The 20,742-nt window shown below is 48.4% G+C and overlaps 1 long non-coding RNA gene across 1 annotated transcript in view; it reads left to right on the plus strand.

Annotated features, from left to right (window-relative positions):
* LOC147663119 (uncharacterized) overlaps positions 1-20,291 on the plus strand; it is a 31,797-nt gene extending 11,506 nt beyond the window's left edge. The window contains exons 2-3 of the long non-coding RNA XR_015305429.1: positions 15,714-15,845; positions 20,191-20,291. This is a non-coding gene — a long non-coding RNA (uncharacterized LOC147663119). The remainder of the gene's footprint in view (positions 1-15,713; positions 15,846-20,190) is intronic.
* Positions 20,292-20,742: the final 451 nt, after the last annotated feature.

Genomic DNA, 20,742 nt, shown 5'->3' on the forward strand with positions numbered 1-20,742 from the left:
ACGTAGTAGACGAAAGGTGGCCGGTGGGATCCAAATCGGCAGCGCGCGGAAGTAATAGAGCAGCCGGGGGAGAGCCACTATTTTCAGTAGGGCGATCCGCCCTGCCACCGCAAGCGGCAGGGTAGCCCAGAAGTCCATGCTACCGCGTAACGCGCGAGTACAGCGAGCTATGTTCCCATCGAGGAGGTCAGCTGGGTCGTGGTATACGTATACCCCCAGGTACTTGAAACAGTCAGGCTCCCATCTGATCTCCCCACCTATGTCAGGGCTGGACGTGCCCCTACGGACCGGAAACAGGCAAGTCTTGGCCCAATTCACTCGGAGGCCCGAGACCTCCCCAAAAGTCGTGAGCGCCTCCGCGGCCCCATTCAGGGCGGTCACTGGGTCCTCGAGGAAGAGCAACAAATCGTCAGCGTAAAGCGAGACTCGATGCGGGCCCGACTGCGTCCACAAGCCGTTAAAGTGGGCACCGGACCGGAGCCGCAGCGCCAGGGGTTCCACCGCCAGCGCGAAGAGCAGTGGGGACAACGAGCAACCCTGCCTCGTGCCTCTCTCCACCGAATATTGCGAGGAGATCAGAGGGCCCGCCCTCACCCTAGCCGATGCCGCAGCGTACAATACCATGGTCCACCTGACAAAGCCCTCACCCAGACCGAACCGCCGCAGTACACTGCACAGGTAGTCCCATTCCAGGCTATCAAAGTCCTTCTCTAAATCCACCGAAAGGATCACCGGGCACGGGGCTTCCAGGTGCGGTTCCCCCAGTATGCGAAACAGCCTGCGAATGTTCATGGTCGTGTTTCGCTTGGGAATTAATCCAGCCTGGTCCTCATGAACTAAGAAGCGCATGTGCCCCAGTAGCCTCGATGCCAAGATGCTGCTTAGGATCTTATAATCGACCGTCAACATTGACAGAGGCCGATAGGATGCCGGGTCAGACGAGTCTCTGCCAGGCTTGAGGAGGGGAACCACTAGGGCCTCGCACATCGAGCCGGGGAGGCGCCCCAACCGCTTCGCCTCTCTGTAAACTATCAGCAGCCGCGGCGCCAGGAGGTCAGCGTAAGCGGAGTAAAATTCTACTGGGAGGCCATCCAGGCCCGGGGTCTTATTCCTTGCCATCCTTTTAATGGCACCACGAATTTCGCCTAGTTCGATGTCGGAGCCCAGCGCCTTCGCCACCTCTGGTTCCAGTGTTGGCAACTCCAGGGGTTGTAGGTAGTCCTCAATCAAAGCGGGGTCCCTAGCAGAGCCACTACGGTATAGTCGCTCATAGTATCTGAGGTAGCAGCTCAAGATCTCAGGCTGGGTGTGCACCTCAACGCCCTCCGCCGTATGCATGGACGTCGTCGGGGAGGTCCGGCGCATGGGGTTGGCTAGCCACGCCAACAGTGCGCCCGACCTATCCCCCTCCACGAGTGACCTGGTGGTGTAGGCCTTGTAGTCGAAGCAGCGGAGCCGCTCGACCTCCGCCGCCACCGCCTCCCTCGCTGCCGCCGTGCGCTCTTGTAGTTTGGGGCGTCCGGGGCGACGAAGCTCCATCTTGCGGAGCTTCCGATCAGCCGCTGCCAAGTCATCAATGATGACGCGCCGCATGCCTACTTTTTTTGTAATACAGTAGCCCCTGATCACCACCTTAAAGGCATCCCATTCCAACGCTCGCGATCCCGCAGTACCCCCATTAGAGGCGAAGTACTCCGAGATTTTGTCCCCCAGGTCCGCCTTAAAGACTATGTCCTCTAGCATCTCCGGGCGCAGTTTCCATGTGGGGACAGCAGAGACCCCGGGAAACCATCGAAGGTCCATCAGAAGAGGGTTGTGGTCCGAGATAGTCCTGGTCAAATATTCAGACCGGACCGCCGCGAACACCAGCTCCGCCGATCCCAAGAACCCATCTAGACGCACGTGCAACTCATGTATGCCCGAAAAATAGGAGTAGTCTCTAGTGTCGGGATGTTGTACCCTCCAGACGTCCGTGAGCCCCCATTGCGCCTGCCATTCCTTCCTCCCTTTCGCTACCCGGCGAACTGGAGAGTCCGGGAGGGGCGGGTGCGAGCGGTCGGCCTCCACGTCCACCACAGAATTAAAATCACCCCCGAGTAAGAGGGGTCCTGAGAAGCAGTGGGCCAACGAACCCGATAACCTAGAGAGGAAGGCAAGCTGGTCCACATTAGGCGCATAGACACAGCAAATGTTCAAGTCTCTACCCCCCAAAGTGCCTGTAAGAGCCACGTAGCGCCCCTCCGGATCCACCACCGTTCTCGTGACCTGAAAGGGGACCCCAGCCCTGATCCATATGAGCGCCCCCCTCGCATACGCTGAGTACGTGGTGCAGAAGACCTGTCCTCTCCATCTACGCTGTAGCGCCGCCCCTTCCGCCTTGTTGAGATGAGTCTCCTGCAGCAGCGCTATCTGTACCCCTCTACGCACTAAATAAGCGTGAACTTTGTGGCACCGAGACATAGTGTGGAGCCCCCGCACATTCCAAGTAATGCATTTCACATTAGCAACATCAGCCATTGTCCCACACCGTCTGTTCCGGGTCCCCCCTCCAAGGCTCCAATGACGAGCTAGCAACAGTCAATGCAACACTGATGGCGGCCATTTTCCCCAACAAAAGAACAACAACCCCCGATTGAAACAAACCCTTACCCACCCTCCCCAGAACAGGACCCAAATAGTGACACCTAGTTCCCATCCAAACCAAACCCCAAACTATCCCACGATCCCCGACTAATCCTGCGGTCGCCACCACAGGAAGGCCTTAAGGGCTAGGTGCGGGCTGGGCGCCGGTAATGGGCCCTCGATGCCCAGGCTGCCGAGACTACAATGAGCCCAAAACAAAAGGCCACGTCCCGATCGGGGCACCCCCCCCTCACCGGAGTTCACACACGCCCGCCTTCCCGACCGTCCCGGGCGCCACCCCCACCCAAATTGAAACAGCTCACCCCGTTATCCCTGACCATCCAAAATGTCCTCAGCCGAGTTCGGAGTTATCACCGGCGTGTGGGTGCTATCAGTATCTGAGTCCTCAGTCTCTGACGGTGCTCCCTCGCCTCCAGGGTTCGATTCCTCAAGAATGGGGCCACCCAGTGATCCCGACAGAGTAGACACCATCTCCAGCACTCCTTTCCGCTCCGCCATTGTCTCCACTGTCGAAGGCTTGGCCGCCCTACCACGGCGGCTTCGAATTCTTTTAGATCGTCGTTGTTGCCCAGGTTCAGGTTCCACTGTCAACTGTGAGGACGAGCTGAAGCCATCTTTACCCGCTCTATAAAGTTCAAGCCAGTCGCAGACCTCCTCCGGGGATTCGAAGAACTGAGTCTTATCATCAACGATGATGCGGAGCCTTGCAGGGAAGAGGAGCGAATATTGGATGCCCTCGCTCCGGAGTTCGCGCTTGACCGCCAGGTAAGAGGCCCGCCTGCGCTGAGTCTCGTATGTGTAATCCGGGTTAATGTTCACCTGGCTATTTTCAACCGTGTAAGGGCCATTATGTCTTGCGGTGGTAAGGATGAGGTCTCTGTCCCGAAAGTGCAGCAGACGTGCAATCACCGGCCGAGGGGAGTGGCCCTGTTGCGGCGGCCTCGCCGGCACTCTGTGCGCCCGTTCCAGGGTGTAAAAGAAGGATAGGCCTTCAGGGGCTACCGTGTCCCGGAGCCACGCTTCCAGATAGGCCACCATGTCGCCATCTTCGATCTTCTCCGGCAGACCCACCACCCCAATGTTGTTCCGCCTATTGCGTCCTTCAGCGTCCTCCGCCCGTCTCTCCAGGACATCAATCCGGGATAGGGCATCTTTCACGGTCGCGGCCAAGGTTTTTTGTGCCGGCTCCAAGGTCTTCACTGAGCTCTCCACCTCCTTGACTCTATCCGAGAGCTTTCCGTGATCCGCCCTGAGGAGGCCCAAACTCGTCGCGACCTGGGCAATATCCTGCTGCAGGGCTGAGCGCGTGGTCGTGATCGCCTCCAGGACTCGGTCAAACTGTTGTTGCAAGTGGGGACCCCCGGAGCCCCCGGGGTCCCCTCGATCCTCTTTGTCCGGCGCCTCCGAATCCGAGGCGGCTGGGGTGGTCGCCCTGGGGCCCCTTGGTTTCCCCATGGCGGTTGCGTCCCCCGGATGGAGGTCCGTCCGAGTCGCCACTAGGTGCGGGCGCCGGTTATGCCTCTCCTGGCACGTTGTCGCTGTGGTGCAAGTCGTCGATCGCCGCCTCCAGGATCCGCTGTCCCTCCGCAACCTCGGGCAGCGCCACCACCGTGCCGTCGGCGGCCCACGAGGAGGAGGCGGGGATGAGTGGCGCCAGGTTGGGCAGGCCCGTCTGGCCGATGAGGATCTGGAGTGAGTGTCACCAGGTCCGCCGGAGACTCTGTGGCGCCGGGGTGCAGTGCTGCCCATGGAGTTCAGTCACTTGGTGGGGGGCAATCCGGTGCGGCCCGCGGGGGTCGTCCTCACACCCCGGGACACCGGGCGTCCGCGTTCCAAGAACGACAGGAGTTCAGCCAGCGGCCCTTCAGGGGATGGCCACCGTGTCCGGACTCGTCCCAAGCGTCACCCCAAGTATAGCATTCCAGGGGGACAGGGTGGAGAGGGCGCGCGTTGCTCTATTGTGCTCCTCCGGATCGAGGGTCTCGGCCAAGAAGCCTAGAAGGTCCGGGCGCCATCTTGGGTCCCACTCCGCGGGTCACCTCAACTTCGGTTTTCCGTCGGAACAGCCGACTTTCGAGTGTTACCGGGTGTCCCAGAGGGTCCCCACCGGTACGGTCTCCGGATCGCAGGGGTTAGGGTGCCCCTTAGACTCCGATTTGCAGGATCAAAGTGGGCTCAGTCCCGGAGCCGAGCTCTCAGGCGTCCATCACCATCGGCGTCCAAGCCACGCCCTCCCAGTCACTTGACCCTGATGACCTCGCCAGCTACTGGTCCATTACTCACCAATAATTCATTAGCAAGGGCATTGAAAAAGCAGCCTGCATTTGATTCTGAGGTCACATCAATGCTATCCATCTCCTGTATGACTACCAACTTTAGCTTCAGAACAACCTGCAGCAAGGAGACTGCTAGCTTACACTTCATAGACAATGCTCTTTTGACCAAAAATGATAATGACCCATCCCTGCTGATATTGCTGGGCATCCCAGCTGCCTTGACACAGTTGGCCATCTACCCTCGTACATGCTGTGGAGTCTGAAGTGGGAATCACTGGCAATGTCCTTCACTATTTCTCCTTCTACCTTTCCAACCAATGCCAATTTAGGCACATGGGCATCTTCAGGTCACAAAATATCCCAATCTCCTGTGCAGTCCCCCAGCATTCCCTACTTTCTCCTGTTGTCTTCAACCTCTACATAGAAATACATGGTCCTAGACTTGTTTAACCTTAAACATATGATACATATCTCTATTTGAAAGTCTGCTCTGCTTCAAACACCCAATGGATTAAAACAGAGCTTGCACATCATCCAGACATGGATGTTCAGTGTCTACCTAAAGCTCAACCCAACAAACACAGAAGTCGTGTTATTTTCCTAGAACAAGAAACAAGATACAGTACAATTCTAGCTCAATTATATGAGCCTTGATGGCTTCTAAACCCAGCTTTCACCAAATGCCAAGCCACTTAGATTCACTCTGAACACCAACCTCACCCTCAAGGAATGGAGTGCCATAAAGAACAAAGCCAGTGTGGTACCAGCTCTTTTTACTAAATGTTAGAAAAGGGGGTCTCTAGTTGGCAGAGGTGGATATCTTTGACCAAGTAGGGACCCTCCTTACTAGTCAGGGTAAGGGGGATACACTTCTAAAATAACCCTGCTCACCCCCTTGGTAGCTTGGCACGAGCAGAAGGCTTATCTCAGAGGCAGTGTGTAAAGCATTTGTGCATGCATACAGTAAAACAGTGAAAACATTGCAAATGAACACCACGCCAGTTAAAAAAGAATAAGTAAAATGTTATTTAAACCAATCAATATAAAAAATGACAAAAATCAAACATACCACACAGTAAAAATAGTTACTGTGCAAAATAACCTTTAAATTACAGGACAATGTGAAAACAAAGTTCCTCCGACTCAGTAGCCCCGTACGGGGCTACCGCGATCTTGAACACCACAGAGTCTAACAATTCCAGCCAACCATGTCAGTACGGGTCAGCTAAAGCGTCGACAGACTTGGAACATTATCTTTCTTGTTGCAGCCAATGCGCCAATGCGAGGCGGTTGGGGCAACCGCCGCAGTTGCAATGTAAGACAGAAGCATTGCAGCGTGCGGTGTCTTCGCGGTTCGGTGCAGGTAGCAGCTCATTGACAGAGTCGGTGAGACCAAGGCTTGAGTTGCAGGGTGAAACGGTGCTCGATGCAGTGCTGGCAGGTCACGGTGCGGCGACGGAGCCGAAGCTGGTTGAAGTTTGAGTTGGGCATCAACGGAGTCTGTGATGTCTGTGCAGCGTGTAGCGAAGCGGTATGAAGTGCGGTGCCCACAGGACGCAGTGAAAGCAGTTGCTCGTTGACAGAGTCAATGAGACCAGGGTTGCGTTGCGCAGTGAGGTGGTGCTCTCTGCTGTGCCTTCAGGACAAGGAATCCCATGACCGACTCAGTGACAGAGTCAGTTGCCCTTGTCTTCTGTGGCGACTGAAACCAGCGGTTCCAGAGACAGTGCCCAGAAGGACGGTGAGGTCTTTCCTGTTCCTGAGACTTCTTGAACAAGGGGCAAGCTCCACTTCAAGCCTTTGGAGATACTTTTCAAGAAGGATACACACACAGTTCCTCTCCTTGGCAGAAACAACCACTGCAGGCCAACCCCAGACAGCACACAGCAAAGTGACAGTACTCCTTCTCCAGTTTCTTCTAGCTCTTCTCCTTTGCAGAGGTTCCTCTTGATTTCCATAAGTAGTCTTTGAAGTCTTTTCTATCCCTGAGACTTCCAACAGGAAGCAAGCTCTACTTCAAGCCCTTGGAGCAAACTCTAACAGGAGGATGATAAAACACAGTCCAGCCCTTCCCTGCCCAAGACAAAAGCAACCAATGCAGGCCAACCCCAACAGCATACATCACAGGGGCAGAACTTCTCCTCTAGCTATCATTGTTCCTCCTGGCAGGTCCCCCACTTAGTTCAGATATTGCCTAAAGTTCAGGGGTCTGGTCCCCACTTTTTATAGCACAAATCCCTTTGTTCCCTGGTGGCAGGGAAGCTCTTTGCACAGCCAAACCCAGTTCTGTACTCTCTGGTGCAGCTGCCTGGCAGGAGGTGGACATAGCATTGTGTAAGGCAGACATGGCCTATTCAGGTGCAATTGAAATCTCCTCTCACCACTCTCAATGCAGACGGGGCCTTTTCAGGTGCTAGTGAGAACTCCCCCCTGTACTCTAAATGCAGCCCAGGTCTATTCAGCCCAGCTCTGACTCACCCCGGAAAGGCAGGACACACCTCAACCCCCCAAGTAGCTGTCTGAACAGAATGCACATCCCCAGCCCCTGTCACTCCAAAGACAGACAGTCAATACACAACATAGCAGAGGCACCCTGGATGGCTGAGCAAGAAAATACCTACTTACTAAAAGTCGTATTTTCAAACGCAGAATGTAAAAATCTCCCTAACTGATAGATGTAACATTCTGAGTTCAGGCATATCACACTTTACTTTCCTTTCTTGTTCCCATGGGCAGTTATTATTATAAGATGGTATAAGCAAACTCCCCTTTTATCCTATGGGGACAGATAGTCTTACAATAGTGTAAAATGAATTTGGCAGCATTTCACAATCAGAACATGCCACACACAGCAGGGCATGTCCTTCCTTTCACAAACACTGCACCCTGCCCACAGGGGTACCTTGGGCCAACCCTAGGGGGTAACATTTAAGAAAAGGGAAGGGTAGGGCCAGGCAAGTTGGTGCACTTGCCAAGTTGACATGGCAGTACCAAACTGCGCACAGATACTTCAGTGGCAGATCTGAGTTACATTTACAGGCTGCTTAGGTGGGTGGGACAATCAGTGCTTCAGGCCCACTAGTAGCATTTGATATACAGGCCCTGGGCACATACAGTACATTGTACTAGGGACTGACTTGTAAATGAAATATGCTACTCATGGAATCACCAATCCATAACACAATTTACATATGCACTTTAGCACTGATCAGCAATGGTAAAGTGCCCAAAGTCATAAAACAAACAACATAGGTCAGAAACAGAAGGCCAAAAATCAAAAAGTCTAGGGATAAACCTGCTGGACAAGCCAGGTCTAACGCAATCCCCTTCCAGCCTAAATCCAGGGTAGACTATCCCTTGGTGGACTTCCCTGGTTGAGGTGATAAAACCTAGACCTGGCCCACAATAGCGGGGGCATGTTCTAGTTCTACACCTTTTTTAATCCAGTGTTGCATCCCTCTGTCCATACTCTCAGGGCCCACTATGCTAACCAATGGGGAAACATTCTCTTCACCTGTGGACACCATCTGTGCAGCACCTAAACTTAGCTTCTCACAGGTGTGTCCCAACAGGCAGACAGTACCCACATGGCCAACACGGTGGTGTGGCCCAGTCCACTCCAGGGTGTGAATCCTGTCCCCTCCCCAGGGGCCCCACTCTATCCACCAGAACAGCAAGCCACAGTGGCCACTGACAAAGGTCAGTGATGAGTTCCAGGCATTATGCCTTTCAGGGTCTCCAACCTCTGTGGCATCAGAGAGGGGGGCAGTTGCCTCAGGTGCCTGGCACCCTTTGTCCACTCTCTCTCCTTTCAGGTCAGGGAAAACATCCTGACACTGACCCTCCAGCCCAGGCTTTGTAACCTGAAACTGGGCAGGGGACTGGGCAGAGCTCTCCCACACCTGGTTCTCTCAATTTGGGCTCTTTCACCCCCCCAGCACACCCCCCCACCAGGAGCAGTACCTCCTTCCAAAATTGTCAGGGTACCTGTGGCAGGTGTCCTGCATAATTCACCCACCATTTCAGGGGTTCTAGCCTGCAACTGGGTTCCCAGCCTAGGTCAATACCCTTACCCTGAGCAGGAGTCAGGGGTGAGGCTGCTCTGTCCCTGCTCCCTACTGAGACCCTGCACCCTCCCACCTATAGCGGTGCCCCCAGTAGACAGACTGGTAGGTGTACTGTTAGCAGTCGCCCCTTCCTCCTGGTCAGGGGGGACACCATGAACCTGGCCCTCCTACCCAGAGTCTACACCCTTCGGCTGGATCTGTGCCTGGCAACCCAGGACTTCTGAGGGAATACACCCCTAGGAAACACACTCCTTTGAAGTTGTGCAAGAGCCTGCCTAGTGCAGGTCTCCAGCCTCCTGTCCATCTGACAGAGCATGAAGACCCTCCAGGCCTGAAGTAGCCTTACCAGGGTCAGTCCTGGGGTTCTCTGACCTTAGAGCTGGCAACCCCTGACCCACTGGTCCTTCCACGGGGGACTGCGTCCCCCCTCACCCTCTCTATAGACTCATGCACCCTCCCAAATGGAGCGGTGCACCAGATACCAGAGCTAGTGGAATGCTAGTTACTGCTGTCGTCCCTAGCTCAACAGACACCTTGGAATCCCCCCAGGGGATGGCCTCCTGGTACAGACTAGGCCCCCCTCCTGGCGCTCACTCATGGAACCACCCAGGCCTTGAGATTGGGTTTTGGACACCTCTGACATAGCCCACTCCCACTCCTTCTCCTATGAGACAGGAAATGGGACCCTACACCCCTCCCATTACTCTGGGACCAATCTAGTCCACCACAACCTTCCCCTACCTCACTTGGTTGGGGAAAACCTGAGCCACCTCCTTCAGGATCACCCCAGATGCTTCTTCGGACCCTCTGGAATATACCACAAGGTCTGCCTCGAGTGTGAGCTCCCTGGGGTCAGAGGACTCACACTCCACCAGGTTTTGCAATAGCTCTGAAAAACAGGTACTTTAAATATGCTCTCCAACAATTGAATCACACAGCATCACACAGGTGTTAACCAAGCTACCCTTTGCCTAACCATCCAGTGCCTTGTAGAAATACAACTCACTCTCCTGAGATTGGCAAGACAGTGTCTGACTATCTCTGTCACTCAACTCACCCTCTTCTGCTCAGTCTCCACACTCACAGACCAGGACTTCTACATGTGGAAACCCCTCTCCCAGGACCTCTCCTCTAGAGTTAGTAGAGTGCCCCTCCCACCACTAGGAATATGATCCCCTATGCAAGTTCCCCAATCCACTTCAGGGACACTGCAGCACCACTGGAGCTACCCCATAAACCTGAACCCACTTGTGTGTGTGTTAACCACCTCCTTCAAGTGAGGTGCCACATCTCTGGGTGTGTGTACTTCTTCCTCAGCACTAGAAAACACCTTTTTACTGCCACCATCTGAGCTGGACTCCACCTCCAATCCACCTCCAATCCATCCAAGCTCACTTCCTGAGCTACACACATTTCTTTTTCTCAGGCTGATGCCTGCTTCGTCACAGCCCTCTCGAGCTCCTCATCAAGCTCTCTCAGCTTCTAATCACAAGCCAGAAGCCATTCAACTTTCTCTATTTCTCCCTCACTTTCATAGACATCCTCCTTCTCAGACTCATCTGGTACTGTTAGCCCCAGGCAGGGTAGTTCATACTGAAATAGGGCTGCCTCTAGATCCTTCCTCGACCTACCCTTCACAGGCAGCCCCCTTTTCTTGCAGAACAAACGTAGTTACCTCATCGTATATATGAACATGTGGCAGAAGTCAAGTTCCATTTTCTCAAGACTTTTGAGGTGCAACAACTAATCAGAGTCTCAGTATTAAAAATGCTTCCAGGAGGACACCAGAAAACAGAAAAAAGCTGTATGTGGTTGCGTAATGGTCTGCACTATACTAGTAGTGTACACCAATCACTGTATGTAAGGTACAAATGCAAGTCCAGATCCTCACGGCTGACCACCAATGTTAGAAATGGGGGCCTCTAGTTGGCAGACGTAGGTACCTGTGACCAAGTAGGGACCCTTCTTCCTACTCAGGGTAAGGAGGATACACTTCTAAAATACCCCCTGCTCCCCCCTTGGCAGCTTGGCACGAACAGACAGGCTTATCTCAGAGGCAGTGTATGAATCATTTGTGCATGCATACAGTAACACAGTGAAAACACTACAAATGGAAACCACACCAGTTTAGAAAAATAAGTAAAACTTTATCTAAACCAAACAAGATCAAAAATGACAACATTCCAACAAACAATACTGTAAAAATTGTTACTGTGGAAATGAACCATTAAATTGCAGGAATAACGTGAAAACACAGTTCCTCCCACTCAGTAGCTTCGGTCGGGGCTACAGCGATACTGAACACGACAGAGTTCAACAAATCCAGCCAACCACGTTGGTACAGGTCAGCTAAAGCATCGACAGAATCAGAGACAGTACTTTTCTTGCTGCACCCATCGTGCTGATGCGAGTTGGTCGGGGCAACCGTCGCGGTTGCAATGTAAGATGGAAGCGTGCAGTGTCATCATGGCTCAGTGCAGGTAGCGGCTCATTGATGGAGTCGGTGAAACCAAGGCTTGCGTTGCAGGGTGAGACGGTACTCGATGCGGTGCTGGAAGGTCATGGTGCGTCAACGGAGCCGGTTGATGTTTGAGTCGGGCAGTGATAGATTCAGTGACGTCTGTGCAGCGTGTAACAAAGCAGTCAAGAGTGCGGTGCCCACAGTGCATGCAGTGGCTCGTTGACGGAGTTGGTGAGACCAGGGTTGCATGGCAAAGCAAGGCAGTACTCTCTGCAGTGCCTGCAGTACACAGAACAGAGAGCAAGCTCCACCTCAAGCCCTTGGAGACACTTTGCAAGGAGGATACACAGACAGTTCCTATTCTTGGCAGAAACAGCTACAGTAGGCCAACTCCAGACATCACACAGCAAAGGGGTAGTACTCCTACTTCAGTTACTTCTAGCTCTTCTCCTTGGCACATGTTCCTCTTGATTTCCAGAAGTAGTCTTTGAAGCCTTCTCTATCCCTGAGACAGGATGACGAAAGCACAGTCCAGTCCTTTCCCTGCCCAAGATAGAAGCACCCACTGCAGGCCAACCCCAGCAGCACACAGCACAGGGGCAGCACTCCTCCTCCAGCTTTCCTGGTTCTTCTTCCTGACAGTTTCCTTAGTTCGGCAGTAGTCTAATGTTCAGGGGTCTGGTGCCCACCTATTACAGCACAATTCCCTTTGTTCTCTGGTGGCGGAGAAGCTCTTTGCCCATCCAAACTCAGTTATGTCCTCTGGTGCAGCTGCCTTGCAGGTGGTGGAGACAGTATTGTGTAAGGCAGACAAGGCCTATTCAGGTGCAAGGGAAATCTCTCCCACCACTCTAAATGCAGACCAGGCCCTATTCAGGAGGTAGTGAGAACTCCACCCCTTACTCTGAATGCATCCCAGGTCTATTCAGCCCAGCCCTGACTCACCCTGGAAAGGCAGGACACACTTCAAAACCCAAAATGGCTCTCTGAACAGAATGCACATCCCCAGCCCCTGACACTCCAGGCAATACACAACCTAGCAGAGGCACACTGGATGGCTAAGCAAGAAAATACCTACTTTATCAAAGTGGTATTTTCAAACCCAGAATGTAAAAATCCCCCTCACTACAAGATGCAACTTAACATTCTGAGTTCAGGCATATCAAACTTTATTTTCCCATCTTGTTCCCATGGGCAGTTATGCTTATAAGATGTTATAAGCAAACTCTCCATTCTATCCTATGGGGAGAGATAGCCTTACAATCGTGAAAAACTAATTTAGCAGTATTTCACTAACAGGACATGCCATACACATCAGGGTATGTCCTACCTTTCACATACACTGCACCCTGCCCACAGGGGTACCCTTGTCCTACCTTAGGGGTGACTAACATGTAAGAAAAGGGAAGGGTAGGGCCTGGCAAGTGGGTGCACTTGCCAAGTCCACATGGCAGTACCAAATTGCACACAGATACTGCAGTGGCAGATCTGAGTTACATTTACAGGCTAGTTAGGTGGGAAGCACAATCAGTGTTGCAGGCCCACTAGCAACATTTGATTTACAGTCCCTGGGCACACACAGTGCACTGTACTAGGGACTGACTAGTAAGGCAAATATATAAATCATGGAATCACCAATTCATAACACAATTAACAGGGATAGCATATGCACTTTAGCACTGTTTAACAGTTTAACTGTGGTAAAGTGTCCAGAGTCATGAAACCAACAAAAACAGGTCAGAAATATAAGGGCAAAAAGTCTACAGATAGACCCGCTGGACACGCCATCTTCAAAACTAGCTTCATCCACTACAACCAGCAACCCTGCTCATCTTCCAGACAAGCTCACCATTTCTTAAGAAAGAAAGAAAGAAAGAAAGAAAGAAAGAAAGAAAGAAAGAAGGGAAAAAAGAAGGGAAGAAAGAAAGAAAGAAAGAAAGAAAGAAAGAAAGAAAGAAAGAAAGAAAGAAAGAAAGAAAGAAAGAAAGAAAGAAAAAGGAACATTTCAGGACTTTATTTTTCCTCTAAGGCTATACATTTTCAATGCACATAGGCATAATGTATACAATTAAAATTATACATTAATCAAAACCCAATATTTTCCCAACAAGTTACCCTCACTGTACCTGTTTACAACGTAGGTCCTAATTCTCAAAGTTTTCATTTTAAAAGTCACAAATCTGCACTGGTAGGATTTCCCCTTTTCTGGGGTAGATTTCTTACTTTTATGAGATTTACAAAGAACACATGGATATTATCTACTACAGTTTTAAATCTTAATAAATATGACCTATCACAAAAAGTGCTCATACGTAGTTTTCACTAGGTGGGATCATTCTTATCCTTGCTTATCCGCATTGCTGCGGCAGCTTTTTCCACTGTGTGCGGCAATTTTCAAAAAGCCGCGTTACGTGACGAGCTCAGCTCGTCATCAGCATAGCAGCGCCGTAGCTGATGACGAGCTGAGCTCGTCATCAGCAGCGAAGCGGTTAAACTTTCAAGTCACTAACTTATCCCTTTCACCAAAATGCATTTGTGTGCCTTGCAAGAGAGAAGCTATCATAGAGAGATGTGTGACTATGTATTTATGTTGTATTTGTGGGGTTTTGCCTACGTCTGAATGGTAGCCTATAGTGGACCTCTCAGTCTCACACTTTTAATCCTAAATTTACAATGACAGCTGTGCAAATTCCCCAAATCCTTATTATGTGATGAGGATTTTTTATTGCATCTAATTTTTTGAGCATCTAATTATTTTATGTGAGCAAAAACGTTTTGAATTGGGCCCTAGTGTGTAGAGGTCACATTTACGACACGTGTTAGCAGTCGCAAATGGAAAACTAGGCCATTTCCAAAACGCAAAATAGTTATTTGGCATGTACTTATCCCATTTTGTAAGTTTGTAATCTATTACTGATAAGCAAAAAATAAGAGGTAACTTTTCATTTTTCTCTTTTGAATGCATCCCATTTTCCTTTATGGAAAACGGGCTGCATTCAAAAAATGTTTTACTTTGTTTGAAAAGCGAATACAGACTTTGTGGTCTTCTGACACCAGCGGGCCACCATTCCTGTGACTACAGGCCAATTCCAATGGGTCACAAATTCCCACCTGCCTCATGACTATTGATGAAGCAGGTAAATTGCAGCCCTTTGGGAATCACTAAGGGGCACATGCATCAATGAAAATTGCATTCGCAAAGGGTGCGCATCGCAAAATTCGGCCGTTTGCGAATGCAATTTCATTATTTGGGATGCATCACAATTTTTGTATTATTCGTAATTTAAGAAATCGCAAAATTGCGATTGCATTTCCGGAATCTCTAATTGAGATTCCTTAAATGCAATGCATGAAACTTTAAAAAATAACGAATTCGCACTTAGGGGGAGCAAATTACCATGAGGTTGAACCTCACGGTAATTTGCGAAAACTTTGAAAAATTCAACTTTTTTGTTTTATGTTGTGCACACACATGCCCTTAGGGCATGTGTGTGCACAACATACGTGCACAGATTGATTTCAGGGGTGCAACAGGGTGTCCTTTGGACACCCCTGCACCCTTGAAATCGCATTCTCAAATTGCGATTTGCAAATTGCTAATCGCAAATTGAGAATGTCTTCCCATTCATTCCTATGGGCCTCTAGGCCCATAGGAATGAAAGGGGAGCTATTACTTAATGGCGATTAGCAATTTGCGAGTCGCAATTAAGGAATTTTAAGAAATCGCAATTTATTTAGCGATTTCTTCATGCATAGCCATTTGCGATTCCTTATTAGCGATTCCTTATTTTTCGCTAATAAGGAATCGCAAATGGCCATGTTGATGCATGTGGGCCTAAATGTGTCATATTGCAACATCCCATTTTGCAACTCCTAATTGCAAGTCAAAAAAGCTGCAATTATGAACTTGCAAAATGTTTCTGTCGTATATGTGGCTCTAGCTTCCTACAAAGTGTTCATAAAGAAACTTTCAATAATAGTATATTACACTGAAGAAGTAAAATCGAAATACAATTTCTCTTCAGATTCTTTGATTTCATGAGATCAAAGCCTGCATGACTCTGGTCTGTTTTCCATTTTCATGAATTTTCATTACTTTCAATTGAGTCTGATTTAATATTGATGTAGCTTTCAACAGATTTGATGGTTCTGAATGAGTGCACAACGTGAGACAATTGTCAAGTGCGCAACCATCAATAGGCTATGGATTTGAATGGGTTGTCCTGAAGAGCTTTGTTTCATCACATCTTTTTGTATTCCTTCTAGGTGCATTTTTGATTCCATATTTTCTAACTTTGTTTTTTGCTGGAGTGCCACTTTTTCTCTTGGAATGTTCCCTCGGTCAGTTCACATCCATCGGAGGCCTGGGAGTATGGAAACTTGCTCCAATGTTCAAAGGTACAATTTCGATTATGCATTTTTTTGCTTATATTAGGCACATCGTTGTTTTATATTTAAAGACCATATAGTAAAATGTATTCTTTTTTTCTACAAGTGCAACATTTAAAAGACGCATAAAAATAAATTGACAGAATTACTTTTGCCATATCAAGTTGTGTATTTGAATAGAGATGGCGTTAGTGTATTATTAGAATAAACATTACATTTACAAGTGCACAGATTGTTGTAGCTCATCAAATAATATATGCTATGCAAGTGCACACTCTCAGCTATATGACTTTTGCACCATTCTCTTCCATTGTACCCAACATTCATCCCTCTTTCATAATATAAAAGGCCACTTATGTTACTTTATCTCGTGCTGTTCATTTCAACCAACGTGTATCTATTCTTCACATATTAGACACTAGGGTCCAGATGTACTAAGGTTACCATTTACATTTCTTAAATAGTGAAAGGATATATACAAAATTTGCAGTTTCCGAATAGCGATTCCTACAGATTAGGAATCGCAAATAGGAAATGCCATTGCATTTGGGCCTATGGGCGAAATAGGAAAATGGTTTGCATTTCCTAAATTGAGTTTTCCTACTAGGAAATCGCAATTTAAGAAATGCAAAGCCAAGGGTACCTCTGGGCTTTAAGCCCCCCTAGAGGCACCCCCAATGTCCTACTGCACATGTAAGTGCATATACATATGTGTACTTCATGTCACAATCAAAAAATGCAATTTATAATGCATTTTTTTATTTTCCACATGGTTACCATCGACTTGAAGTAATGTTAATTGCATTTCCTAAATGCCCAATTTCATATAGGAAATGGTTTGTATTTATGCTTTAGGAATTGCAAATAGGTAATCCCTATTTGCAATTTCAAAATTGAGGTTGCAATTTGCGATTTCTACAGTGTAGCAATCGCAAATTGTGACTGTTTTTGACCCTTTATACATCTGAAATGGCCATTCTGCATTTCTTAACAGGACAAAGTAGCGATACGACCTGTTAAGAAATGCTAAATGGCTTTATACATTGGGGCCTAATTTCCTCCATTCGTGCTTGAAGTAATGCTCTCTAGAATTCTACTAGTCCATTAGCTGTCCAGATAAAAAGGAAAAATAGGCGATGTACAAAGTTTTATTAGCGGTAACGATAAAGCTGTGCTGTGTGACTAGGCATAGTGCAGTGGGAGGGCATAGGCAAGGAGACTTACTCTCGGCTTTAAGTAGCCGCGGTCGGTAGTAGGAGTTCCTGCAGGGCGGTGATGTGGGGAGGGGGAGGGGCAGGGTGGGGGGTAGTAATGTATGGATTACGGAGTTTAACAGGTAAGTAAACATATAAATAAATAAAATGAATTTTGTTGCGCGCACTGCATCACCAAATACGATGCAGTGCGCGCAACAAAATATGTTTTATTTACTTATATGATTACTTACCTGTTAAACTCCGTAATCCATACATTACTACTCCCCACCCTGCCCCTCCCCCTCCCCACGACACCGCCCTGCAGGAACTCCTACTACTGACCGCGTCTGGCTTTCAGTACATTGCTTGCTGCAGCGTACCTGGGTTTAAAGGGAGTGTTCCACGTAGTACCAAGTCCACATCTGATGTAAAGAACACACACTGCACCAGCAAATCTGATGCCAACTAACACGAGGCTGCATCAAGCAAAATAATCCAGAAGTCTGTAGTGTTAGGCGGAAAGAAAAAATAATTATTTAAATGCCACCCAACTGGAAACCCTCTGTCCTTATGAAGACCCCAAATAAATACATTTTAAGTGTAGAAATGTGTTAAGAGAAGAAGGCTGGAAAGAGGTACAGTCAAATAAAGAAGGAGTGGATCCATTATAGATGAACCAAACAATTGACAGGACAAATGGTCTTGAGCTACATTTATCCCTCTTGGAACTCACTGAGGGAATAATGGTCACTAGGGAGCACGACGATATCAAATCACTTCTTTTCTTCCTTTCGCCCTTTTCTCCAGGTTCAAGGGGCCGTTTATTGTGCTTTTCTGCCTATTCTTCTGGCCAAGAAGGTGTTTTTATCTCAGGAAAAGACTTATATCTCGCTTAAAAATTACTAATTAGAATTGTAAACGGGTTGCAACGCCATTAGTGGAGGTCAAGGCGTATGTATTCACATAAATGCCCCTGAAAAGTTCCTTTTGTTCTTTTTATTGTGCTCCATATACCTTTTGGGGATGCTTGCCTCATTGTATGGAATGATACACAAATTTAGCATCACTCTTGCTCCCGAGTTTGAGTTTTTTTTCTGTGTACGAACACAGGTCCAAAGATCACTAACATTTACAGAAAATGTGATAAAACTTGTGATGGCTGCATTGAATTGTTGTTTCGGTAGGAAAACGGTAAACCCTTGGCAAGTGTTTTTTTTGTTTGTTTATAGATTTAGTTGCACATACAGGAGCTCATTTAAACTAATGCTTCTAAGTAGGAAATCACTGTGGATTTCGCGGTGATGCACTGTTGCCCTTAACCTCTTCGCGGCTCATGACGAGCTGAGCTCGTCATGAGCCACGGCGCTCCGGTGCTCATGACGAGCTCAGCTCGTCATGAGCCGTGGAACGCTCGCATGCGGGGATAATTTCCCTGCTGTGCTGAGCGTTCCACGGGAACGGGTGGGGCCGTGACGAGCTGGGCTCGTCATGAGCACAGGAGCGCCGTGCCACAGCGCCCCCCCTCCCTCCCAGAACAGCCGGGGATTAACCCCCGCAGCGAAGGGGTTAGAGAACACAAATAACACAAGTGACATTATGTGTAATGCTTTTGGGCACAACTTTCTTTCCAATGTTCCATGCTTTGGGCCCTCGCGCTTCATCTTTGATTCAGTGGAAGGTACAGAAGGATGATGTGACTGAAATAATTGAAATGGTTTTTTTTTCAGATCAACTGTGCTTTCCTTTGTGTAGTGTTTACATATTTGTGCATATCTATATAATTACAAACTGAGGTCAACCACATGAAAAGAGTCTAAAGAGAAGACGTTTATGTCTCACTCCCGGATCGCAGCGCCTCTGTACGAGACACCGCACGTTGAATGATGTGTCAGTGACAGCCTTAGGCATGTGCAAGCTGTGCACCTGCACAGGGCCACCAAAACCCAGGGGCAAGCACGCCAATATATATCCTCAATATAATAATCCTCTGAGGATGGATACATATTTGCATGGCGGCCCCTGGCAGGGATTTGGCGGCTTCCGGCTCTGTTCCACTTCCAAACACCCTGACCCCCCCTTTTCACTGGCCTCCACGCTCCGCCCAGCCCAGACCCCCTCTTCCGGGGCCCCCCTACCTATGCTCCCTACCCAGGGCCGCCATGAGCCTAGAGCCACCCCTGGATGTGTTATGTCCTTTTTGGGACATGTCATTGAGGAGTACCTAATGTCCATTAGCGCTAGAGGCAAACCCTGTCATCAGGTAGTCAGAGTGGTGAATAACGCCTGAGAGAAAGGAGCAACTTTGCTTTTCTAGGAAAGTTGTGCCCACCAAGACATGGGACGAGCTGGAAACCCAAAGCAGCCCTGGTAATTTTGAAGGACCAGCCCCCGAGAGGAGAGGCGCTGCGGATGTAAAAGTATCTTTTTTTTTTACTGGGGGCTGATATTGCAGCACCGCTGGAAAACCGTCCCCCAGTAACAAAAAAACAGCCCACCTGCTGCAAAACCGGCCCCCACCCTTCCAGCCTTCTGGGAAAATGCCCGATGCTCGCTACGGCCAGTGCAGCCCTGGCCAAGACACTCTTCGGAAAATGGAGGCCAACAATGCATTTCAAAGAAATGGATTCCAAGTATAATGTCTAAAAATATATAGTTTTAAGATAGAATCAAGGAATAAGGCTAAAACGTCTGCAACAGTAACCAAGACATGTATTTTCCTGCTTCAAAAAACAAGTGTCCTTCAGAAAAATGTTGAAAAGAAGCAATCAATACACAGCTGAAAAGGGCTTTGTGCCATCCATAGCAGACACAAAGTCAATTAGTTTCCAACTCATGCACCGACGGTGATAATGTATTAAATCCCACCTTTCTACTTCCATTGGAACTGAAGTTGTGGCTCATTCGAAATTCAAGATTTACAGTGGTTGCAAAACCGGCCGAAACCAGACTGAAGGTAGTAGAAAGTGAAAAGGGGTTGTCCTTAAAGCCTTCGAACAAACTTAGGTTTCATGCTACTCAGTTGAAAATAAGGGTGTTTGTGAATATTATATACAATGCTCTTTCTAGCTGCAAAACCGAGTTGAAAAAAATCAAATTGTTATGATGTCTGTTTGCGAATTAAAAAGAAACAATATTTTATTGCGTTTCCTTTTGAATAGGTGTAGGACTAGCCGCTGCTGTGTTGGCCTTTTGGCTGAATATCTACTATATCGTGATCATAGCTTGGGCCATATACTATCTATACAGTTCATTCACAACGGTACGTGTACTTTTACTTTATTTCAATGCTCAGCAAAGATAATAGTTAAATTTTTAGTTTGAGTCTCTTTAAAAAACGTCAACTTATTGCATGATGTAATGTTTTACCTTTGATGCAGAAGTACAGATTTGCTTATTATTCTGCCAGAATTATACCTTTATACCTCTTTTAATCATATTGACATTGAAATTCATTATTTTTTAACACATTCTAGTAGTACTGAAATATGCTCTCAGTGTTCATATAAAATTGGAGTGGCACCAGTAAATAAAAACTGATCACTGCAAAGTGCGTACATAAAATGTCACTACACAAGCAGCTTTTAGAAATATTTTTAGATTAGGGAGTACGTATATTATTAAAATATTTACCTGCTCAAACGCATTGAAAGAAACAACATGAGGCAAACCACAACACTATTCCTTTCTCTTTATAATACCTGACATAGGAG

This window comes from Lissotriton vulgaris, unplaced genomic scaffold (genome assembly GCF_964263255.1).
Source record: "Lissotriton vulgaris unplaced genomic scaffold, aLisVul1.2 SCAFFOLD_5033, whole genome shotgun sequence".
Classification (NCBI taxonomy): Eukaryota; Metazoa; Chordata; class Amphibia; order Caudata; family Salamandridae; genus Lissotriton; species Lissotriton vulgaris.